Source organism: Rana temporaria, chromosome 8 (genome assembly GCF_905171775.1).
Source record: "Rana temporaria chromosome 8, aRanTem1.1, whole genome shotgun sequence".
Taxonomy (NCBI): domain Eukaryota; kingdom Metazoa; phylum Chordata; class Amphibia; order Anura; family Ranidae; genus Rana; species Rana temporaria.
In genome coordinates, this window is record NC_053496.1 from 157,792,565 (window position 1) to 157,819,691 (window position 27,127).

Below are 27,127 nucleotides of genomic sequence, written 5' to 3' on the forward strand. Positions count from 1 at the left end.
TATATATATGTATATTTGATTTAGATGTTAAAGGACATTTGTCTTATATAGGTTAAAATGTAGCTACTTATTCACAGCTTACAGCCCTATCCTCAGGAATTTGAGAGTAATTGACCCTCTCTTTCTCTTCTAAGGAAGATTTGAATTTGGCGCGTTTTTTGTAGAACAAGTCAAAAATGAACCGTTACATGACGTATTTTTAGAAGGGTGGGGGTAGGTTATATTTGGGCTCTCTCTTCTCTTGAATGTCTCACACTCAAGCTCACACACTTGGAAATGAGCTGACATGGTAGAACACGCTCACTCACACTTAGAAGAAGGCTGACATAGCCACACACACACACAAAGATATATATTTGCAACTTTCATTTCAAGATTAAGAAACTTATTGATGCTATTTTTATATTCTACAATTGATGATATTCATGTGATATTTTACTATTTTATCATTAAATACATTTTGGAGTTTTTACACAAGAACGGAATGGATTTTCTTGGAACTTTTCTCATCAATATGAATATCGATTATTAATACAATTAATAGCGATATACCAACTTTATTTCACCACTGGGATTTTTGCCCATTCCTCCTTACAAAACTGCTCCAGCTCCTTCAAGTTGGATGGTTTGCACTTATGAACAGTAATCTTTAAGTCTGACCACAGATTTTTCTATTGGATTGAAGGCTTTGACTAGACCATTCCAACACATTTACATGTTTCTCCTTAAACCACTCAAGTGTTGCTTTAGCAGTGTGTTTGGGTCATTGTCCTGCTGGAAGGTGAACCTCCATCCTAGCCTCAAATCACACACCGAGTGGTACAGGTTTTGCTCAAGAATATCCCTGTATTTAGCACCATTTGTCTTTCCCTCAACCTCCCGACTGCTAAAAAACAAAACCACAGCATGATGCTGCCACCACCATGTTTCACTGTGGGGATGGTGTTCTTTGGGTGAAGTGATGTGTTGGATTTGCGCCAGACATAGCGCTTTCTTTGATGGCCAAAAAGTTAAAATTTAGTCTCATCAGACCAGAGCAGTGCCATTTTGTTTTTTGCTGAAAGTAATGGTTTTCTTCTGGTCACTCTGCCATAAAGCCCAACTCTATGGAGCGTACAGCTTATTGTCGTCCTATGTACAGATACTCCAGTCTCTGCTGTGAAACTCTGTAGCTCCTCCAGGATACCTTAGGTCTCTGTGCTGCCTCTCCGATTTAATGCCCTCCTTGACCGGTCGGTGAGATTAGGTGTGCGGCCGTCTCTTGGCAGGTTTGCTGTTGTTCCATGTTCTTTCCAGTTGGTTATGATTTCATGGTGCTCCTAGGGATCATCAAAGATTTGGATATTTTTTATAACCTAACCCTGACTTGCACTTCTCAAAAACATTGTGCCAGATTCGCGTAGACTAGCGGCGGCGTAACGTATCGTAGATACGTTACACCGCCGCAAGTTTTCATCGCAAGTGCCTGATTCACAAAGCACTTGCGATGAAAACTACGCCGGCGGCCTCCGGCCATAAAGCCCAACTCTATGGAGCGTACAGCTTATTGTCGTCCTATGTACAGATACTCCAGTCTCTGCTGTGAAACTCTGTAGCTCCTCCAGGATACCTTAGGTCTCTGTGCTGCCTCTCCGATTTAATGCCCTCCTTGACCGGTCGGTGAGATTAGGTGTGCGGCCGTCTCTTGGCAGGTTTGCTGTTGTTCCATGTTCTTTCCATTTGGTTATGATTTCATGGTGCTCCTAGGGATCATCAAAGATTTGGATATTTTTTATAACCTAACCCTGACTTGCACTTCTCAAAAACATTGGGCCAGATTCGCGTAGACTAGGGGCGGCGTAACGTATCGTAGATACGTTACACCGCCGCAAGTTTTCATCGCAAGTGCCTGATTCACAAAGCACTTGCGATGAAAACTACGCCGGCGGCCTCCGGCGTCAGCCCACGTAATTTAAATGGGCGTGTGCCATTTAAATTTGGCGCGCTCCCGCGCCGGATCTACTGCGCATGCTCCGTTTCGGAATTCCCGCCGTGCTTTGCGCGCAGTGACGTCATTTTTTCGAACGGCAACGCGCGTAGAGTAATTCCGTATTCCCGGACGGCTTACGCAAACGACGTTAATTTTTAAATTTCGACGTGGGAACGACGGCCATACTTTATACAGCAATACGATTGCCGTGTAAAGTTAAGGCACCCAAAACGATGACTAACTTTGCGACGGGAAACTAGACTAGCGGCGACGTAGCGAACGCGAAAATCCATCGTGGATCGCCGTAACTCCTAATTTGCATACCCGACGCTGGTTTACAACGCGAACTCCCCCCAGCGGCGGCCGCGGTACTGCATCCTAAGATCCGACAGTGTAAAACAAGTACACCTGTCGGATCTTAGGGATATCTATGCATAACTGATTCTATGAATCAGTCGCATAGATACTCTGAGGCCCCATACACACGAGAGGATTTATCCGCAGATACGGTCCAGCGGACCGTATCCGCGGATAAATCCTCTCGAGGATTTCAGAAGATTTCAATGCGATGGCGTGTACACACCATCGCATTGAAATCCGCGCTGAAATCCTCTGCCGATGACGTGTCGCACCGTCGCCGCTATTATGACGCGGCGACGGGCGCGACGCTGTCATATAAGGAATTCCACGCATGCGTCAAATCATTACGACGCGTGCGGGGAATCCCTTTGGACGGATGGATCCGGTAAGTCTGTACAGACGAGCGGATCCATCCGTTGGAATGGATTCCAGCAGATGGATTTGTTGAGCATGTCAGCAAATATCCATCTGCTGGAAATCCATCCCAGGGGAGATTTATCCGCGGATAAATATCCGACGGAGTGTACACACCATAGAATCTATCCGCAGAAACCCATTTGATGGGATTTATCTGCGGATAGATTCTATGGTGTGTATGGGGCCTGAGAGATACGACGGAGTATCTGAGATACTCCGTCGTATCTCCTTTGTGAATCTGGCCCATTGTCCCTTACTTGTTTGGAGAGTTCCTTTGTCTTCATGGAAGTGTTTGGTTAGTGGTGCCTCATGCTTAGGTGTTGCAGCCTCTGGGACCATTCAAAAAGGTGTGTATATGTAATGGCAGATCATGTGACACTTAGATTGCACACAGGTGGACATCATTTCACTAATTATGTGACTTCTGAAGTTAATGGGTAAACCAGAGCTTTTTATGGGCTTCATAACAAAGGGGGTGAATACATACGCACATGCCAATTATTAGTATACATTTTTCTAATTTTACTTCACTAACTTAGACTATTGTGTTCTGATCCATCACATATAATTCAGATTTTAAAAAAAAATAACTAAAGGCTGTAATGTAACAAAATAGGTAAAAAGCCAAGGAAGGTGAATATATTTGCAAGGCACTGTATTTCATGTCTGAGGTTTAAAACTAATTTAACCTAAAATAATAACTTGACCTTTGCTAAGGAAAAAGGGAAGAACTGTAAAACATTTAATTAAACATGCCTATTATTGGGTAAATTATCAGTTTTTTATGCACAGTTATTTAAAATGATTTGCCTGCATTAAATTTAAAAAGTTGTTTCTTCTTTTGAACTGGGGAGGGTGTGGGTAAGTGGGGTATGTCTTCTGTTTTAAGAAAAGGACAAAGTAGGCCTTTTTAGGGCAGGAAATTTTCCTCTTCTTTGGAACACCCAAACCCCACACCAGGAAAGCTATTGTTCTGTGTCCTGCACGGATGATGACAAATAAGCATGAACCAGCTGCACACGCGCTAGAAAAAATGGCTTCTAAACCAAATCTGTGCCATAATCTTTTAATTTGCAAATACACTGTTGTAGATAGGGTGGACTCAGAGCGCCGAGCATTGTGCTCAGAGTCCACCCAGGTGTATTAGAAAAGCATACCCATTTCCCGATTGGCTGAAAGGTCAGGCGATCCTAGGAGCAGCTGCCACTGCTTCCTATATACAGTCTCTATGTACACTCCACTGCTTCCTCCAGCAATCACATGCTTGCAGACAGACCCGGATTTACTCCCTTTGCCGCCCCAAGGCCTTGGGGCGGGCTTCCGATGACGGCAATGCTGCACGGTCTGTGTGCGCACACCGGCCTGTTCAGCAGTTATCGAACAAGCACGCCACAAACCCACCGAGAATAGTACGATTCTCGTGGGTTTTCGGGCCTACTTGTTCGATAAAAGACGTGCAACCGTACAGTAAAAACCTCTGTGCCCATGAATGCAGCCTCTGTGCCCACTAATTGCAGCCTCTGTGACCCTGAATGCAGCCTCTGTGCCCACTAATTGCAGCCTTTGTGCCCATGAATGCAGCCTCTGTGCCCACTTATTGCAGCCTCTGTGCCCACTTATTGCAGCCTCTGTGCCCATGAATGCAGCCGCTTAGCCCACTAATTGCAGCCTCTGTGCCCACTGATTGCAGCCTCACCATTTCCTTGATAACATGCATCGCTCCCCTCCCTCTGTCCTCAGGTGCTCGGATGTCACGGAGCTGGGTCTGTGTGTGCAAGGTCCCGCCCCCCTAGACCAGCTCGTGTGATAGGCGGAACACTGATTCAATCTACTATCACACAATCTGGTTTAGGGGGATGGGACCTTGCCCACACAGACCCAGCTCCATGACATCCAAGCGCCGGAGGACAGAGGGAGGAGAGCGCTGCAGCTGGCGCCGCCCCTGCACCCACTGCTGCCCCGAGGCCTGGCCTCGGTGGCCTTGTCAGGAATCCGGCCCTGCTTGCAGAACTCCGCTGGCACACTATTAGTGAATCTGACAAGCCACTCAGTCAGATAAGAGCAAAAGCGGGTTATAGGCAGGGACCCAATTTCCCTTGAAGCCGACCCACGACCGAGGAACTCGACGGGCGAAACACATCGTTTTGCTCGTCGAGTTCCTTGTGAAGCCGTCGAGAAACTCGACAAGCCAATTTTCTCCATTCCCGTCAAGGAAATAGAGAACATGCTCTCTTTTTGGCTCGTCGAGTTTCTCGACAGTTTCCTTGACGAAAATGTACACACAACCGGTTTCCTTGGCAAAAAAATATCTCCCAGCAAGTTTCTTGCTGGTTTTTGCTGATAAACTCGGTCGTGTGTACGAGGCTTTAGATGTATAGCAAAAAAGCTAGCTAGTGTCCAGCATTCTTCACTCCTCCTGTGGCTACGGATCCCAGTACCACGCCTTCAGGCACTGCCAACCTGCTTGGTTGCAGCTGCCCCTTTCACTAGCCTTCCTGGCTAACTTCTCCACGGTCCTCCAGACTAGACATGTGCATTTAATTTCATTCCGAATTCGAATTCGGCCGAATTTTTCATTATTCGAATTTGTATGCATCCGAATTTCTGAATTACAAAAGTAACAAATTTAAACAAATCTGAAAAAACGCGAACGAAATTCGAATTCGAAAACAAAATCGAATTCGAAAAAAAATTGAAATCGATTTTCTAAAAACTACAATAAAATAGAATATAAAACAATAATGCAATAGAATAAAAAAGAATAGAAAAGAATAGAATAGAAGTTAAAAAAATATAATAAAATGGAACATGACAGTCTTCCGAAATTCGAATAGTATAAATTTGAATTCTAGAATAGATTGGAAAATAATTCAAATTCATGGAAACTAAAAAAGAAAAGAACAGAAAACCAATATAACAGAATAGAATCAATTATAATATATATTATATTTTATTCTATTCTCTTGTTTTTCCTTTCTATTCCATTCTAATATTTTCTATTCGAATTTGAATTCATTCTATACAAAATTGTAATTTCTTATTTAATGAAATTGAATTTAAATAGAAAAGATTATAATAGATGAGTTTCATATTAGAATTTGAATTTTTTTGACCAAATTCATAAAAAGTCGATCAAATTTGAAAAATGTAATTAAATTCGAAAAAATCTACTGCATTCGAAAAAATTCTACCGCATTTGAAAAAACTACTGCATTTGAAAAAAATCTACCGAATTAGAAAAAGTAAACTATATATAACCATTTTCCAAAATTCGAATTTCGTATATAAAATGAAATTGAATTGGAATAGAAAAGATTAGAATAGAATAGAAAAGAAAAGAAAAGAATAAACTAGAAAAACAAAAGAATAGAATAAAATATAATTTTTTATTCGCTTTTGTTATATTGTTTTTCTAGTCTATACTTTTCTATTATTTCTATTCAAATATTTTCTATTCTATATGAAATTCGAACTTCTGAAGTTATCTTCTGAAATTTGAATTTCATATAGAATTAATTAAAATAGAAAAGATTACAAAAGAATAGAAAAGAAAATAGGAAAGAATGGCATAGAAATATGGGGCCAAATTCTCAAAAAAGCTGCCTAACTTAACTTTCAGCAGTTAAGTTACACTGACTTAAAATTTCTACCTAAGTGCCTGATCCACAAAGCACTTACCTAGAAATTACACGCCGTGTAACTTAAGTGCCTCCGTCGCAAGGCGGTCCTCCTCTCCGGGGGGCGTTTAAAATTTAAATGAGGCGCGCTCCCGCGCCGGCCGTACTGCGCATGCGTGTGACGTAATTTTCCCGACGTGCAGCGCGCGAATGTAATTTTCACCAGGCTTTGTGGATTGCGACGGGACACTAAAGTTGCGACGGGTGAAAAAAAATATACGCGCCGGGAAAACAAATAATTATAAAAAAAATTGACAGCGTCGCTCGGCATGCATTCCTGAGAGGGAGAACTCCATGCCAATTTTCAAAGAAAAAACCGGCATGGGTTCCCCCCCTCAGGAGCATACCAGGCCCTTAGGTCTGGTATGGGTTGTAAGGAGACCCCCCCTACGCCGAAAAATCGACGTAGGGGGTCCCCCTACAATCCATACCAGACCCGTATCCAAAGCACACTACCCGGCCGGTCAGGAAAGGGAGTGGGGACGAGCGAGCGCCCCCCCCTCCTGAGCCGTGCCACGCCGCATGCCCTCAACATGTGGGGGTTGGGTGATCTGGGGCAGGGGGGCGCACTGCGGGCCCCCCACCCCAGAGCACCCTGTCCCCATGTTGATGAGGACAGGACCTCTTCCCGACAACCCTTGCCGTTGGTTGTCGGGGTCTGCGGGCGGGGGCTTATCGGAATATGGGAGTCCCCTCAAAAAAGGGGGCCCCCAGATACCGGCCCCCCACCCTAAGTGAATGGATATTCAAAAAAACCCTTGTGTTGTGTGTTTAATAACTTTAACTTTTTGCCTCCAGGTGAATGGGTAGGGGTACGATGTACCCCATATCCATTGTCTTAGGGTGGGGGCCGGTATCTGGGGGCCCCCTTATTTGAGGGGACTCCCAGATTCCGATAAGCCCCCGCCCGCAGACCCCGACAACCAACGGCAAGGGTCTCCTTACAACCCATACCAGACCTAAGGGCCTGGTATGCTCCTGGGGGGGAACCCATGCCGGTTTTGATTTTACAAATTGCCGTGGAGTTCTCCCTCAGGAATGCATACCAAATGCCGTCGCTTGAATGGGCCTTTACAAGGTGTGACTAATTTTACACATTGTAAAACCAGCCCTAGTTTTGTGCAAGCAAATCGAAACTTACGCAGAAATCACAATGCTGAAAAGCGTTGTGGATCTGCTTAAGTCCTCATTTGCATACTCAAAGCGGCATTTCAATGAGAAATGCCCCCAGCGGCGGATGCGGTACTGCATCCTAAGATCTGACCGTGTAAGTGTCTTACACATGTCAGATTTTCTGCCTAACTTTGGAAAAAGCCTTTTGAGGATCGTTTCCAAAGTTAGGCACAGAGGGCCAAATTCTCAAAAGAGATACGCAGACTTAACTCCATTTTTCTAAATTTACACGGCGCGTATATTTGCGCACGATCGTCAAAACGACTTAAGCAAACATTTCCGTATTTTCAGCCGTACTTAAATTAGTTACACCTGCGCATCCCCGGGCGCAAATTACGCTAGGCTCGTCGCTGTTTTTGATAGGCAAAGATGCAAATGAGGGAGTTAGGGCGATTCTCAGAATTAAGTGTGTGTGCCATATTTTCCGCCCTGTGCGCACCTGTTAGTTTTTCTGACTAAATTTCCACATTATAAAACCAGCCCTAATTTTACACATGCTGTGGAAGGGTTTGCTGTAGGTAGTGACTAGAGGTTAGAGCTCTAGTTGTGAAGGTTATTTTTGGAAAAATGCCAGGACCAGCTATGATTCTGACGGCACTTGCTGCCTTACAGGCACAAAGGAGGAGGAGGGCACAGAGGAGGAGGATGAGGGCACAGGCGCGAGTTTATCGTCCACGGCGTGATATTTCGCAAATGCCAGATTATGAGGTGATTGGCAACTACCGTTTTGATAGGGAGGCCATCCTGGAGATCACCCAACTTCTTCATGAGGATCTTATCACCCCAACCCTACGTTCCCATGCCCTGACACCTCTCGAAAAAGTGATGGCAACCCTCCATTTTTTAGCGAGTGGCTCATTCCAGCGTGCATCTGGAGGTGTGGCTGGGATGGTGCAGTCATCAATGAGCAAATGTGTCCATCAGGTGGTCCCTGCCATACTGCGGCGCATGACCAACCATAAAAACCATAAAATGCACATTACTTATATGCCAATGAGAATTTTTTTTTTTTGTTACAAAACGCACATTAATTATCTCACAATGAGAATGCATGAATGCACGTCACTGTGGTCCCTAGCACAGACACATAACATGCACATCGAATTGGATTAGATCCAAATTCCCCCCCCCTCTTTGGTACTTGGGAGCAGTAACGCCCCGCCACGGCTCCAATTATGTCACTGTGCATTCATACACCATTCAGGAACCTAGGATGACTTCTCCCTGGTCCTGGGGATCCATACTCCACCAAAACTGAGGGTGACACCCTTATGATTTCAGGAATGCCACCCCCCCACATTCACACATCATTCACACACATAAACCAAATCATAAGTACAGTAGCAAAAAAATAAAAAATAAAAAGTACCCCTGCAAATTAAGGATGTTGCCGAGTGCTCCTTCTGGGCTGCCCACGGCCACTGGCACGGGCACGGGCACGGGCACGGCCACGGGGACGGCCACGGCCGACTGGGGGATCTTCACGGGGGGGGTCTGTGCAGGGGAGGGACTAATTTCAGGGGGGGTCTGTGCAGGGGAGGGAGTATTTTCAGGGGGGGGTCTGTGCAGGGGAGGGAGTATTTTCAGGGGGGGGGTCTGTGCAGGGGAAGAAGCAGCCTCCCCTGGTGTCTGTCCTCCTGCTGGCCTTCCCTCTAAGGCAACGGCTATCCTTGTCAGACAGGAAGTAATGTCAGCCGTATTGGCCTGCACAGCCCGGGTATTGGCCTGCACAGCCTGGGTGAGGGCAGTCACCTCCTGGGCCACACCTGTTGTGGCGTTCCTCAGGTCCCACAAACAGGTGATGACCCCCACGGAGTTGGTGGCCACGTCACCCAGTGACTCCCTCATTGCACCCAGGCTGCGCTCCACCTTGGTCATTGTTTTTTGGATTGCAGACAGACTGCGGGTCTGCCGGACATTGTCCCTCAACAGACTGACCGGCAGACGCACCAACCCCCCCCTGTTTTCCGGGGTCGGCCTCCTACTTGCCCCTGAGGCTCGTGGCCTTGGAGGAGGAGTTGGAGTGAGCCATGGGTGCTGCTGCATGTTGGAGGAGGGTTGGAAGGGGCGACCCATGATGGTGGCCTGACTGCTGGGCGCCTGTGGGGTTCCCTCAGGGGATGACTCAAAGGTCATATCTTGGCCCATCATTATTTCCTGCCCAATCACAATATTGTCATCTTCCTCCCCCTCATCCTCCTCCCACTCAACATCCAAATTAGGGGAGTTGTGGGCACTCCCCTCCCATGGCGAATCCTGCCCTTCTTGGGACTCTGCATCAGCCTGTCTTGGGGGTGGTGCAGCAGCCTGCCCTGATGGGCCAGCAACCTCCTGACCTGATGGGGCTGCCACCTCCTGGGCTGATGGGGCTGCCACCTCCTGGGCTGATGGGGCTGCCACCTCCTGGGCTGATGGGGCTGCAACCTCCTGGCCATCTGGGGAGGACACAAAACAATCACAGGTTCTTGGATCCACACACTTGGCACATCTTCCCTTCCCCCACCCACACATGCTAATCACCAGATAGAAATTCTAAAAAATTACCTGTCCTCGTAAGAGGATCATTGTCAAAGCCAGGCAGGCCCACCACCTGCTGTGGGTGGAAACACTGGGCCACTGCCCATTCCTCCTCACTCATCCTGACTGGGCAGGGTCCCCCTCCTCCAGTGCCCCTGGTATGGGCATGCAGCGTTGCCAGCTTGTTCCGGGACACGCTCCTCAAGTCATTAATTTTTTTTTGAACTCCGCCGCATTGATCCGATCAGTGATCTTTTGAAGGATCTCCTTCCTCCTGGCCGGGGTGGTGTTGTGGCTCTCAGGGCCATGGAGAAATCGCCCAAATTTAATGACGCCCTGAGCAAGTATATGCTTCTCTGCCAGGGTAAAATTAAGCTTCCTGCGCTTGGGAGCCATGACAGACAACACCCAGCAACAGGGAACTCACCCAAAAAACAAACAACAATACACACACACAACAAAGAAAATACAAACAAGCAAAAATAAAAAATATACAGACAGCTACTATAAATTCAAAAACAAACTGGCAAAAAAGGAAAACAAAAAACAATCACACACCAAAAAACAAACACTTATCAAAAACAAACAGGCAAAAAAGGAAAACAAAAAACAAATTATCAAAAACAAACACCAACTATACCCTCCAACTCCACAAACACTTTTCTCACAAACAAATCTTACCAACAAACACTGACAAACGTTCAAAGCAGAAGCAACTTGCTTTAGGAAGGGAACACAGGGAAATACTTTTGCAATTGAAGTCTGTTTGACTGGGGCTATTTAGACACAGGGCGATCTTCAAACTAAGTACGCTTGGCCTTTTACCTATCTCACTGATTGCGCTGACCAAAGTTCTGCACATGCGCAGTGAGGTCCAGATTCGTGCGCGCATGCGCAGTACGGCCGGCACTTCATTTGCATGGGGTCACGGCTCATTACAATGAAGCACGCCCACTTCATTCCCACTTGCCATAACCACGCCTTACGCATTGAAACTTAAGTTAAGGATGGCGCAATTTTGTGCGCAAATGCACTGAGAATGCGGTACTTACGACACCAACTTAGGGCGCCGTAACTTAAATGACATAAGTTAGATAATCCTAAATTTACACAGGTTTTTGAGAATTTGGCCCAGACTGAACAGCAGTTCCGCCTGCGTATCTCTTTTCAGAATTTGGCCCCTTATATATATATTATATATAAAATATCATTTTTTTTATTCTGTTCTATTGTTTTTCTATGCTATTCTTTTCTATTCTATTATAATCTTTTCTATTCAAATTTGAATTCATTATATACGAAATTCAAATTTCTTATTGAATGAAATCAAATTTAAATAGAAAAGATTATAATAGATTAGTTTTATATTAGAATTTGATATTTTTTTGACCGAATTCATAAAAAGTCGATCAAATTTGAAAAATTTAATTAAATTTGCAAGAAAATCTACTGCATTCGAAAAAATTCTACCGCATTTGAAAAAAAATCTACCGAATTAGAAAAAACGACTGCATTTAAAAAAAATCTACTGAATTAGAAAAAAATACCACATTTGAAAAAAAAATTCCGAATTTGAAATAGTAAACTATATATAACCATTTTCCAAAATTCGAATTCCGTATAGAATGAAATCGAATTGGAATAGAAAAGATTAGAATAGAATAGAATAGAAAATAATAGAAAATAATAAACTAGAAAAACAATAGAACAGAATAGAATAAAATATAATATTTTATTCGCTTTTGTTCTATTGTTTTTCTAGTCTATTATTTTCTATTATTTTCTATTCAAATCTTTTCTATTCTAATTCAAATTTCCTATTATTTTATTTTCTATTCTATTCTAATCTTTTCTATTCAAATTCGATTTCATTCATTAAGAAATTTGAATTTCATATAGAATGAATTCAAATTTGAATAGAAAAGATTAGAATAGAATAGAAAAGAATAGCATAGAAAAACAATAGAACAGAATAAAAAAATTATATTATATATATATATATATATATATATATATATATATATATATATATATATAATATTTCTATGCCATTCTTTCCTATTTTCTTTTCTATTCTTTTGTAATCTTTTCTATTCTAATTCATTCTATACGAAATTCAAAATTCGGAAGATAACTTCAGCAGTTCGAATTTCGTATAGAATGGCTATACGAAATTCGAACTGCTGAAGTTATCTTCCGAATTTTGAATTTCGTATAGAATGAATTAGAATAGAAAAGATTACAAAAGAATAGAAAAGAAAATAGGAAAGAATGGCATAGAAATATTAAATATATATATATATATATATATATAATATCATTTTTTTTATTCTGTTCTATTGTTTTTCTATGCTATTCTTTTCTATTCTATTCTAATCTTTTCTATTCGAATTTGAATTCATTCTATATGAAATTCAAATTTCTTAATGAATGAAATCGAATTTGAATAGAAAAGATTAGAATATAATAGAAAATAAAATAATAGGAAAGAATGGCATATAAATATTATATATATATATATATATATATATATATATATATATATATAATCTTTTTTTTTTATTCTGTTCTATTTTTTTTCTTTTCTATTCTTTTCTATTCCATTCTAATCTTTTCTATTTGAATTTGAATTCATTCTATACAAAATTCGAATTTCTTATTGAATGTAATCGAATTTGAATAGAAAATATTATAATAGATTAGTTTCATATTAAGATTTTAGAAAAAAAATTTGACCGAATTCATAAAAAGTCGATCAAATTAGAATTTTTTTATTAAATTCGAACAAATCTACTATAATATTTATGCTATTCTTTTCTATTCTATTCTAATCTTTGCTATTCAAAATCGAATTTCGGAAGATGGCTTCAGAAGTTCGAATTTTGTATAGAATGAAATCGAATTTGAATAGAAAAGATTAGAATAGAATAGAAAAGAATAGCATAAAAAAACAATAAAACAGAACAGAAAATGTGTGTGTGTGTATATACTATCTTCCAAAATTCGAATTTCGTATAGAATGAATTTGAATACAAACGATTAGAATAGAAAATAATAAACTAGAAAAACATATATTATATTATATTTTATTCTATTCTGTTCTATTGATGTCCAATTCTATTCTATTATTTTCTATTTTCTATTCTATTCTAATCTTTTCTATTCTAATTCAAAATCATTCTATACGAAATTTTAATTTCGGAAAATGGTTATATATATATATATATATATATATATATATAATTAGGGTTAGGGTTAACCCTATTTATATATATATATATATATATATATATATATATATTTATATATATATATATATATATATATATATATATATATTTATATATATATATATATATATATATATATATATATATATATATATATATATATATATATATATATATATATATATTCAAATTCATTCTATACAAAATTAGAATTTCGGAAAATGGTTATATATATATATATACAGGTCCTTCTCAAAAAATTAGCATATTGTGATAAAGTTCATTATTTTCTGTAATGTACTGATAAACATTAGACTCATATATTTTAGATTCATTACACACAACTGAAGTAGTTCAAGCCTTTTTATTGTTTTAATATTGATGATTTTGGCATACAGCTCATGAAAACCCCAAATTCCTATCTAAAAAAATTAGCATATCATGAAAAGGTTCTCTAAACAAGCTCTTAACCTAATCATCTGAATCAACTAATTAATTCTAAACACCTGCAAAAGATTCCTGAGGCTTTTAAAAACTCCCAGCCTGGTTCATTACTCCAAACCGCAATCATGGGTAAGACTGCCGACCGGACTGCTGTCCAGAAGGCCATCATTGACACCCTCAAGCATAAGGGTAAGACACAGAAAGAAATTTCTGAACGAATAGGCTGTTCCCAGAGTGCTGTATCAAGGCACCTCAGTGGGAAGTCTGTGGGAAGGAAAAAGTGTGGCAGAAAACGCTGCACAACGAGAAGAGGTGACCGGACCCTGAGGAAGATTGTGGAGAAGGACCGATTCCAGACCTTGGGGGACCTGCGGAAGCAGTGGACTGAGTCTGGAGTAGAAACATCCAGAGTCACCGTGTACAGGCGTGTGCAGGAAATGGGCTACAGGTGCCGCATTCCCCAGGTCAAGCCACTTTTGAACCAGAAACAGCGGCAGAAGCGCCTGACCTGGGCTACAGAGAAGCAACACTGGACTGTTGCTCAGTGGTCCAAAGTACTTTTTTCGGATGAAAGCAAATTTTGCATGTCATTCGGTAATCAAGGTGCCAGAGTCTGGAGGAAGACTGGGGAGAGGGAAATGCCAAAATGCCTGAAGTCCAGTGTCAAGTACCCACAGTCAGTGATGGTCTGGGGTGCCATGTCAGCTGCTGGTGTTGGTCCACTGGGTTTTATCAAGGGCAGGGTGAATGCAGCTAGCTATCAGGAGATTTTGGAGCACTTCATGCTTCCATCTGCTGAAAAGCTTTATGGAGATGAAGATTTAATTTTTCAGCACGACCTGGCACCTGCTCACAGTGCCAAAACCACTGGTAAATGGTTTACTGACCATGGTATTACTGTGCTCAATTGGCCTGCCAACTCTACTGACCTGAACCCCATAGAGAATCTGTGGGATATTGGGAAGAGAAAGTTGAGAGACGCAAGACCCAACACTCTGGATGAGCTTAAGGCTGCTACCGAAGCATCCTGGGCCTCCATAACACCTCAGCAGTGCCACAGGCTGATTGCCTCCATGCCACGCCGCATTGAAGCAGTCATTTCTGCAAAAGGATTCCCGACCAAGTATTGAGTGCATAACTGAACATAATTATTTGAAGGTTGACTTTTTTTTTATTAAAAACACTTTTCTTTTATTGGTCGGATGAAATATGCAAATTTTTTGAGTTAGGAATTTTGGGCCAAATCCTCAAAAGGGATACGCAGGCGGAACTGCTGTTCAGCCTGCGTATCCCTGTGCCTATCTTTGGAACTGATCCTCAGAAGCAGTTTTCCAAAGATAGGCAGAAGATCCGACATCTGTAAGAGACTTACACTGTCGGATCTTAGGATGCAGTACCGCATCCGCCGCTGGGGGCATTTCGAGTCGAAATGCCGCTTCGCGTATGCAAATGATGACTTACGGAGATCCACAAAGCTTTTCAGCTTTGTGTTTTCTGCGTAAGTTTACGTTTGTATACGTAAAATTAGTTCTGCTTTTACAAAGTGTAAACTAGTTACACCTTGTAAAAACAGACCTTTTTTTCGATCGGCGCGATTTTTTTTAAATTTTGAATTTTATTTTTCGGCACGTAACTTTTTTTTTTCCCGACGCAACTTTATTGTCCCGTCGCAATCCACAGAGCCCGGCGTAACGTAATTTCGCGCGCTGCCCATCGGGAAAATGACGTCACGAGCATGCGCAGTACGGCCGGCGCGGGAGCGCGCCTCATTTAAATTGTCATCGCCCCCTGCAGAAGAGGACCGCCTTGCGCCGGAGACATTTAAGTTACACGGCCTGAAATTTCTAGGTAAGTGCTTTGTGGATCGGGCAGAAATTTTAAGGCAGTGTAACTTAAATGGGAAAAGATAAGTTAGGCAGGATCTTTGAGGATTTGGCCCCTTGGGTTTTCATGAGCTGTATGGCAAAATCATCAATATTAAAACAATAAAAGGCTTGAACTACTTCAGTTGTGTGTAATGAATCTAAAATATATGAAAGTCTAATGTTTATCAGTACATTACAGAAAATAATGAACTTTATCACAATATGCTATTTTTTTGCGAAGGACCTGTATATATATATATATATATATATATATATATATATATATATATATATATATATATATATATATATACATATATATAACCATTTTCCGAAAATTCTAATTTTGTATAGAATGAATTTGAATTTCAATAGAAAAGATTAGAATAGAAAATAGAAAATAATTGACTAGAAAACCAATAGAACAGAATAGAATAACATATAAGAAGGCCAGTATGGTGGCCTGAGTTTATGGGAGGAGCCCGGAGGGTATTTAAGCAGCCCACTCACACATGCTCTTTGTCGGTTCAGTGTGTGGTACTACACGTCACTGGGCCGACTCTTCCCAGCTCACCTCATGTCCGTGAGTCTTGCGCATTCAATCGCATTCGACATCGCAAGCGCTTTGCGGCTTCTCCCTTCATGGTCTTCGCCGGCGGTTCCCGCTTACTTTGCAGGTAGGATTCAAACCTTTTCGTATCTTGTTGAGTTACTGTTGCTCATGTTTCAACATCATTTGGCTCAGGCGTAGTACATTTGTAACTTCCTTCTGCCAAACATACGATTCATTTGTAAATCCATTTGGAGATTGACATGTGTTTGTATGGGTTCTTTGGCAGATTGAGGTGGTAATTGGACTCACATGGTGCCTTGTCTGCACTTGATTAGCCTGGGGGGATGGGTGGTTGGTAGGTGTTCAGTTTCAAAGCAAGGGGTAGCATACACTCTACAATCAATTCGTATCAGATTCGTCCAATACTCCTTACTATCAATTCGTATCGGATTAATTTCATGCATTTTACAACCATTTTGTATCAGATACATTGCATACTTTCTACCGTTGCCATTCATTGTTTCCCCCATGTCGTGTGTTTTAGTTCCTGCAGCGGAACTTACGAATTGCTTGTACACAGTTCTTCTCTCTCATTTATTTACCAAAGTTATTGCCTGTGCGTCATGCATGGCGCCACACCACACTCTTCGGATGTGTTGCACATCCACTCCAGTCCAAAGCAAACCCAGTCGCACGTTCACTGTCCCAGGTAGGATTCGTTAGCTTGTTTGTCATGTCAAATTCGTGGCCACTCATGGTGTCACCTGTACCATATTTTTAGTTCCCGCAGTGGAGCTTACAAAGCATGGATACGCACTTCTCGTGTTCTATTTTCTACACCAAACCTCGTTGTTTTGCCCCATGCACGGCATCACGCTACACGTTCCCGACATGTTTCACTCCAGCCACAGTCCGCCGCAAACTCACTCGCATGGCCCACTGTCGCAAGTAAGATTTGTTATTACATTCTTTATGTCTTATCAATTTGCTACCATTCGTTGTCTCCCATATCGTTCATTAGTGGCCCCTGCGGAACCTACGATTCAAACAGGCGTTGTCCTTCTACCTTATACTGCTTGCTTAAGGTACAAACAAACCATGTGTTTCTAACCTTTCTCAGTAACCCAATTCTTATTGGTTGAGACCTTGCAACCATGCAAATCATCTCAGCAGTCTGATACCCTTGTTGAGACCCTTGCAACACATGACTCTTACAAAATGCAAAAAAAAAAACGCAAAAAGGAAAAAAAATATATAAAACGCAAAAAAAAAAAAAACAATTGCCGCCACGTAATCTCAGTCCAGCAACCTGACACCTGTTGAGACCGTTGCAACGACGCAAAATTCGTCTCCACAGCCTGACAGCCCTACACTCATCAAGACCCTTGCAAACGCAATGCCGTCTCAGCATCCCCACACTCATCGAGACTCTTGCAACCACACAAAATCGTCTCAGCAGCCTAACACCCTTGTTAAGACCCTTGCAACACATGACCCTTACAAAAAAAAAAAATTATTATAACAAAAAAACGCAAAAAAATAAAAAATAAAGCAAAAAGAAATAAAAGTGCAGGAACAAAAAAAAATTGCCACCACACAATCTCAGGCCCCATACACACGGGAGGATTTATCCGCGGATACGCAAGAAGAAATATAAAAAGTGCAAAAAAAAAAAAGAAAAATTGTCACCACACAATCTCGGCCCAGCAACCTGACACCTGTTGAGACCATTGCAACCATGCAAAATCGTCTCAGCAGCCTCACACCATTGTTGAGACCCTTGCAAACGTAATACCGTCTCAGCAGCCCTACACTCATCAAGACCCTTGCAAGCACACAATACCGTCTCAGCAGCCTCACACCATTGTTGAGACCCTTGCAAACGCAATACCGTCTCAGCAGCCCCACACTCATCGAGACCCTTGCAACCACGCAATACCGTCTCAGCAGCCTTACACCATAGTTCAGACCCTTGCAAACGCAATACCGTCTCAGCAGCCCCACACTCATCGAGACCCTTGCAACCACGCAATACCGTCTCAGCAGCCTTACACCACAGTTCAGACCCTTGCAAACGCAATACCGTCTCAGCAGCCCCACACTCATCGAGACCCTTGCAACCACGCAAAACCGTCTCAGCAGCCTTACACTATAGTTCAGACCCTTGCAAACGCAATACCGTCTTAGCAGCGCCACACTCATCGAGACCCTTGCAACCACGCAATACTGTCTTGAGAGACCTCCCACTCGTCAAAGACCTTTGTGACCATGCAGTCTCGCCCAAGCAACCTGGCATTCATTGAGACCCTTGCAGCCAGACAAATCATCTTTGGCCTCATGTACACTGCTGTTGGTAAAAAAAAAAAAAAATGGGTTCAGACGGATGTTCAGAGGCATTCGAAATGCATTCGAAACACCAATGCCTGTAACAGCTTGTAAACACTGCCAGATGCGGTAACTCATGTTTACCAGCGTTTCATTCACAGTCGTTTCCATAAAAATAAATAAAAATAAAGGGGAATATTGTCTCAGCAACTTGACACTCATTTGAGACCCTTGCTAAATGTAATATCATCTCAGCTACCTCACACCCGTCTAGACCTTTGCAACCACACAATCTCATCTCAGCAACCTGACACCCGTTCAGACCTTTGCAGCCATACAAAGTCGTGGCAACCACACAATGCCATCTCAAAACAAACCTCATAATCATCACGACCTTTGCAACCACGCAATATCGTCTCAGCAAACCAGACTGAGACCCTTGCAAACACGCAATATCGTCTCAGCAAACCAGACTGAGACCCTTGCAAACACGCAATGCCGTCTCAAAACAAACCTTCATACTCAAGGCCCCTGCAACCACACAATATCATCCCAGCAACCTGACACTCACTGACACCCTTGCAACCGCACAATATTGTCTGCAGTAGTATAAAACACTTTGCGGCAGGCACCTACGTGCAAACCCGAATACAAACTAAACTTGCAAACACACCTTAGTGACAAACAATCAGCCACACAAACACACAGTGGCACCCAGTTGGCCATTCATCTTCAGTGGCACGTGGGCCACTCATCTTTTCTCTGTGTTTTTCCCTGCGGTTAGTTCAGGTTTTCATCCAGCACCAGCGAGTGCACGTTGGCCTGCGAGTGCACGTTGGCCTGCGAGTGCATGTATATCGTCTTGTTGAGCACCTGTGTATTGTCTTGATTTTCTCACACCAATGCAAGATCCAGTCCAAGTTCTCAAACTAGACCAAGCATCAGTAGCAGAATTAGCTATGTGGGACAACTTCCCCACCTGATAGAACAGCATTTCAATCTTCATCCCGGCAGTGTCAGCCGAGCCACCAAAGGCTTTTGCAGCCATTTTTAGGCCGCCACTGGTTCTCCAAAACTTGGCCCCCAGAAATTCTCTTATATGTTTGCTTCACCCAGTCTTCATCACACCTCGTGCTGCACCCCATCGTGTTAGCTGCCCAGGTCTGGGACCACACTTGAACAGGACAGACACTGTTCTTCACCACAGACAATCAGGCCACAGCCGACATCATCAATTAAGGTAGATCTAAATCACTCCCCATCACTTCCTGCGCAGGCTCGCGCAGCTGTCACTCCGTCACCAGTTAATATCTTATGTAGACCTTTTCCAGGCAAATGCAAAAAGCAGCTGATGTGCTTTCCTATTCCAACCTTGGAATGGATGTTTTTTCCAGCAAGAGCCTGGAGCCGACCCAACAACTATCCCTGTCCCACCATGGACATTGCTGACGATGGACTGAAGTCACATCTCACCAATGCAATCCAACTTATTAACCACTCTTTGGCACGCAACACACTGAAGGCCTATCGCACTGCTTGGAACACTAATCGCAAATTTTTGGCCCCTTCCCCCGGAGCAGCAATAGGCAACGTTGGACACATCCTAGCCTTCATATCGTATTGCCACATGCAGCTGACCATTTCTCAATACTATCACGCCATATCTAGATGGCATCCAGCATTTTCTGTCCCTGCAGGACCCCAGTAAACCGTCAGTATTCTCGAGCCCATGCAGTCAAGTCACTCCTACAGGGCATACAGAAGCACCAACCTGTAGTCAGTGGCAAGCGTCTACCTTTCAAGAGTCCCCTCTTAGGGACATGTCTAAAATCCTTACTCGTTCCCTGTTTAGGGCTTTGCCCAGACTAGTCACCCAAACAGCCACCTACCAGGCCTTCTACGGTTCCCTACAACCTAGTGAATTTAGTCAGCGGCTCCGGCAGTCACACACTGCTCCGACGCCACCCGACTTGCTTTCGAACCACTACACTCTCACAGTCTGCAAACGCAACAAACCAGCCCCTGGGGTTGACATCAACCTGTTTCAGACTGACAACGCCTGATGCCCAGTGACGGTGCTCGACCCACTACTGCTCCATCTACCCAGCCAATCTGATGGTAGCTCGTTGCTACCCTTTCTAAACCAGCTCCCTGAGTGTCAGCCAGTGTGTCAAGCATGTCAGAATCCTCCTAAGTAACTTGGGCTTCAAACCCCAGTCAGTTCTCTGGACATTCTTTCCGAATTGGAGCAGCCTCAGTTGCCTCCCAACAGGGAGTACCAGACTACGTAATCAAAATACCAGGCTGATGGAAGTCTCCTTGTTTTGTCACATACATCCCAAATCCTCATGAAGGAATGACACAAGCCTTTATCAAGCTGGCTCAATAAATACAAGAAATCAATATAAACTATTTCCCTATCTGAGTCTTTTGCCCCCTTTTCTTGGCATACTGACCAGACCACCAAGGCACACTTCAGGTCTATTTATGTTGTAAGTCTTGTCGTGTGTTTATGTGATCCACATCTCTCTCTCAGAGGGTAACGACCATAAATAAGAAGGCCAGTATGGTGGCCTGAGTTTATGGGAGGAGCCCGGAGGGTATTTAAGCAGCCCACTCACACATGCTCTTTGTCGGTTCAGTGTGTGGTACTACACGTCACTGGGCCGACTCTTCCCAGCTCACCTCATGTCCATGAGTCTGCGCATTCAATCGCATTCGACACCCTCCCACCCTTCCCTTTTTCAGGGCACTTCTCAGCATATCCTTCTTCAATTAACTACCGATTACTTACCTTGGGTATGCCCCCTTTTCTTGGCATACTGACCAGACCACCAAGGCACACTTCAGGTCTATTTATGTTGTAAGTCTTGTCGCGTGTTTATGTGATCCACATCTCTCTCTCAGAGGGTAACGACCATAAATAATATATATATTTATTCTAATCTGTTCTATTGTTTTTTTTAGGCTATTCTTTTCTACTCTGTTCTAATCTTTTCTATTTGAATTCAAATTCATTGTATATGAAATTCTAATTTTAGAAGATGGTTTTATATATATTTATTATATTTTTTCAGTTCTATTGTTTTTCTATGCTATTCATTTCTATTATTTTACATTCTATTCTAATCTTTTCTTTTTTTTTTATTGCTTTTTTTCCTTTATTATAATAAGTTACACCACATATATAAAAAAAAAACAAAGGGAAACATGAACAAGAGAATACAACAAAAAAAATACAAAGAAAAAAAAAACATCACCCTACATATATAAATAAAAATACATACATTACCCTCCCCCGAGAGCACCCTCAGATTATGTCTCTTACCTCCCCTTTCCCTCTCTTCCACCCCCCCAATCCAGCCCCCACCTACAAGAGGTAGAGGGAGATACGATGGAGAGAGGAAAAAAAAAACTATTCCGTGGCTCTTTAAATCCTATCACCTTATGAACCCCATGCCATCCAAAAAAGGGGGGGCTTAATAACATCCTTAAAGCGGGGGTTCACCCTATGAACGCAAAAAAAATATATTTTTTTCTTCTACCATAAAATCAGGCATTGTAGCGCGAGCTACAGTATGCCTGTCCCGATTTTTTTACCCCCGTACTCACCTTGTACTCGTACATCGAAGATACCGGGGAATGGGCGTGCCTATGGAGACGGAGGATGATTGACGGCCGGCTCTGGCGCGTCACGCTTCTCCGGAAATAGCCGAAATAGGCTTGGCTCTTCACGGCGCCTGCGCATAGCTTGTGCGCAGGCGCCGTGAAGAGCCGAGACCTACTCCGGCTGTCTTCGGGGAGAGTGACATGCCAGGGCCGGCCGTCAATCATCCTCCCTCTCCATAGGCACGCCCATTCCCCGCGGGAGCCGAAATCTTTATCGTACAGGTACACAGTGAGTATGGGGGTAAAAAAATCGGGACAGGCATACTGTAGCTCGCGCTACAATGCCTGTCTCGATGGAAAAATTATGTAAGTGAGGGTGAACTACCGCTTTAAGGTAAAAAAAAAATAGAACTTACAAATTAATTTGTAATCTCTCTTTAAAGAAGGGAGAAAAAAAAAAAACTATTCCGTGACTCTTTAGGTCCCATTACCTTATGACCCCCATGCCAAAAGAAGGGGGGACTAAATAACCCCCATGAAGGAGAGGAAAAAAAGAGAAAAAAAAAATTCCCCATTTCTTGACTCTTTAAATCCCGTCACCTTATGACCCCCCTACCACAATAGAAGGAGGGATTTATTAACACCCTATTCTAATCTTTTCTATTCAAGTTCATTCAATACAAAATTCCAATTTCAGAAGATGGTTTATATTTTTATATATATATATATATACATATATATATATATATATATATATATATATATATATATATATATATATATATATATATTCTATTGTTTTTCTAGTCTATTCTTTTCTACTATATTCTAATCTTTTCTATTCAAATTTGAATATATATATATATATATATATATATATATATATATATATATATATATATATATATATATATATATATATATATATATATATAAATAAATAAACATCTTACGAAATTCGAATTTCGTATAGAATGAATTCAAATTTGAATACAAAAGATTAGTATAAAAAATAATAGAAAAGAATAAACTAGAAAAACATATATTATATTTTATTCTATTCTGTTCTATTGTTTTTCTATTCTATTCTTTTCTATTTTCTATTCAATTCCTTTCTATTCTAATATAAAATCATTCTATACGAAATTCGAATTTCGGAAAATGGTTATGTATATAAATATTAGGGTTAGGGTTAGCCCTAACCCTAATATATATATATATATATATATATATATATATATATATATATAGATAGATAGATAGATAGATAGATAGATAGATAGATAGATAGATAGATAGATATCCATTTTCCGAAATTTAAATTTTGTATAGAATGAATTTGAATTTGAATAGAAAATATTAGAATAGAATAGAATAGAATAGAATAGAAAATAGAAAACAATAAACTAGAAAATCATATATTATATTTTATTCTATTCTGCTCTATTGTTTTTCTGGTCTATTATTTTGTACTCTATTCTAATCTTCTCTATTCAAATTTGAATTCATTGTATATGAAATTTGAATTTCGGAAGATGTTTTTATACGTTCTGTTCTATTGTTTTTCTATTATTTTAGATTTTATCCTAATCTTTTCTATCCAAATTCGTTCTATATGAAATCCGAATTTTGGAAAATGTTAGAAAATGTTTTAATATATATATATATTTAAACATAAAGATTAGGGTTGAGCGAACCAGAAATGTAAAGTTTGGGTTTTTCCCGAACCCGGACCCGAACCCGAATAGTTCGGGTTCGGAGTTCGGGTATGTTTGGGTATGTTTTGGCGCGCTGCACGGCAGCCAATCGCCATTCGTGTTACTACTGTGACTGGGAACTGATCACAGCCATGCCTAATTATGGCATGGCTGTGATTGTCCAATGCAGCATGTGACCCATCATGTGACGTGCCTCTATATTAGATAGAGGCACACAGCACAGATCGTCACTCTGCTTCACTCTAGATAGAGAAAGGCTGCTGGAATCTGCTGCTTAGGGAAAGTCTTAGGCCACGTACACACGGCCGAGGAACTCGACGTGCCAAACACGTCGAGTTCCTCGGTGAGTTCAGGGATGAAGCCGCCGAGGAGCTCGGCGGGACGCCTTCTCCCATAGAACAACGAGAAAATAGAGAACATGTTCTCTATTTTCTCGACGAGTTCCTCGGCGGCTCCATCGGGCCAAAAGTGTACAGACGACAGAGTTTCTCGGCAGAATCCGGGTTTGACCGAGTTTCTCGGTGAATTCTGCCGAGAAACTCTGTCGTGTGTACGAGGCCTTAGGTGTATCTGGCTCGTTTTCACTGTATTTCACTTATGTGAGGGAAAGGTTGCTAAATCTGCTCAGGGAAAGTGTTAGGTCTATGCTGTTATACTGCTCCAGAAATATCAAAAAGCACACTTGGGGCCATATCCTCAAAAGGGATACGCCGGCGTACGCCGTCGTATCCCTGGTTCTAACTTTGGAACTGATCCACAGAATCAGTTTTCCAAAGTTAGGCAGAAGATCCGACATGTGTAAGGGACTTACACTGTCAGATCTTAGGATGCAGTACCGCATCCGCCGCTGGGGGCATTTCGAGTCGAAATGCCGCTTCGGGTATGCAAATTAGCACTTACGGCGATCCACAAAGCTTTTCAGCTTCGTTTTTTCGCCGTAAGTTTTAGTTTGCAAGTGTAAAATTAGGGCTGAGTGTAAAGTGTAAAGTTAGTAACACCATGTAAAAGCACATTCAAGCGAGCGCGTCATAGAGGTGACGGGGATCCGACTTGGATTCCCGCCAATTCTAGCGTCGGCATTTGGTATGCATTCCTGAGGGAGAACTTCACGACAATTTGTAAAATCAAAACCGGCATGGGTTCCCCCCAGGGGCATACCAGGCCCTTAGGTCTGGTATGGGTTGTAAGGAGACCCCCCTACGCCGAAAAATCGACGTAGGGGGTCCCCCTACAATCCATACCAGACCCGTATCCAAAGCACTCTACCCGGCCGGCCAGGAATGGGAGTGGGGACGAGCGAGCGCCCCCCCCCCCCTCCTGAGCCGTACCAGGCCGCATGCCCTCAACATAGGGGGGTTGGGTGCTCTGGGGCAGGGGGGCGCACTGCGGGCCCCCCCACCCCAGAGCACCCTGTCCCCATGTTGATGAGGACAGGACCTCTTCCCGACAACCCTGGCCGTTGGTTGTCGGGGTCTGCGGGCGGGGGCTTATCGGAATCTGGGAGTCCCCTCAAATAAGGGGGCCCCCAGATACCGGCCCCCCACCCTAAGTGAATGGATATGGGGTACATCGTACCCCTACCCATTCACCTGGAGGCAAAGTGATAGTTATTAACCACTTAAGGACCGCCTCCTGCACATATACGTCGGCAGAATGGCATGGCTGGGCACAAGCACGTATATATACGTCCTGTACTTGTACCCAGCCGTGGGTAGCGGGCGCGCGCCCGCGGCGCGCTTCCGCGACCCGGTCCGAAGCTCCGGGACCGCGGGTCCCGCGGACCCGATCGCCGCTCGAGTGCGCGATCGGTCTCCGGAGCTGAAGAACGGGGAGAGCCGTGTGTAAACACGGCTTCCCCGTGCTTCACTGTGGCGGCGTATCGATCGCGTCATTCCCTTTATAGGGAAGACATGATCGATGACGTCGCACCTACAGCCACACCCCCCTACAGTTGTAAACACTCACACAGTGAACCCTAACTCCTACAGCGCCCCCTGTGGTTAACTCCCAAACTGCAACTGTCATTTTCACAATAAAGAATGCAATTTAAATGCATTTTTTGCTGTGAAAATGACAATGGTCCCAAAAATGTGTCAAAATTGTCCGAAGTGTCCGCCATAATCTCGCAGTCACGAAAAAAATCGCTGATCGCCGCCATTAGTAGTAAAAAAAAAAAATGCAATAAAACTATCCCCTATTTTGTAAACGCTATAAATTTTGCGCAAACCAACCGATAAACGATTATTGCGATTTTTTTTTACCAAAAATAGGTAGAAGAATACGTATCGGCCTAAACTGAGGAAAAAAAAAATATTATATATGTTTTTGGGGGATATTTATTATAGCAAAAAGTAAAAAATATTGAATTTTTTTCAAAATTGTCGCTCTATTTTTGTTTATAGCGCAAAAAATAAAAACCGGCGAGGTGATCAAATACCACCAAAAGAAAGCTCTATTTGTGGGGAAAAAAGGACGCCAATTTTGTTTGGGAGCCACGTCGCACGACCGCGCAATTGTCTGTTAAAGCGACGCAGTCCCGAACTGTAAAAACACCTTTGGTCTTTAGCCAGCATATTGGTCCGGGGCTTAAGTGGTTAAACACACGACACAAGGGTTTTTAAAATCATTTATTAGTCTGCTCCGGAGGCCCCCCCTGTCTTCTTTAGCTCTAATACCAGGGGGGGCTTCTTCTTTTGCTCTCCGGGGGGGGTCTTCTCCGCTCTCCGGGGGGGGCTTCTTCTTCCGCTCTCCGGGGGGGTCTTCTCGGCTCTCCGGGGGGGCTTCTTCTTCCGCTCTCCAGGGGGGTCTTCTCCGCTCTCCGGGGGTTTTATATAGGCCTCACCGTCCCATCATGCTCCGGTCGGTACCCACGTGGGTAGGCACCCACCACGTGGGTACCTACCGGAGCATGATGGGACGGTGAGGCCTATATAAATCGGATGCAAGGCGCGCTTCCATCATTGCAGCGAGAAGAGGCGTCGGGTCAACATCGGAAGAAGGGAGAAGAAGAGAAGAGAAGAAGATGACGTCACAGAAGACCGTGCTGGCTGCCTGCTAGTAATTGAGCTAACACACGAAGATAGCAGGCAGCCAGCGCTGAAGGAGAAGGCACCGGACAGCTGGAGAAGAACCGGGGTGCGCCGAGTCAACAGCGGAGAGCGGCGAAGATAGAAGAAGACCCCCGGAGAGCGTAGAAGACCCCCCTGGAGAGCGGAAGAAGAAGCCCCACCGGAGAGCGGAGAAGACCCCCCCGGAGAGCGGAAGAAGAAG

At 42.9% G+C, this 27,127-nt stretch overlaps 1 protein-coding gene across 1 annotated transcript in view; it reads right to left on the reverse strand.

Annotated features, from left to right (window-relative positions):
- Positions 1–27,127, reverse strand: part of LOC120909269 (membrane-spanning 4-domains subfamily A member 8-like) — a 160,221-nt gene that overhangs the window by 18,836 nt on the left and 114,258 nt on the right. The gene's annotated exons all lie outside the window — the stretch shown is intronic.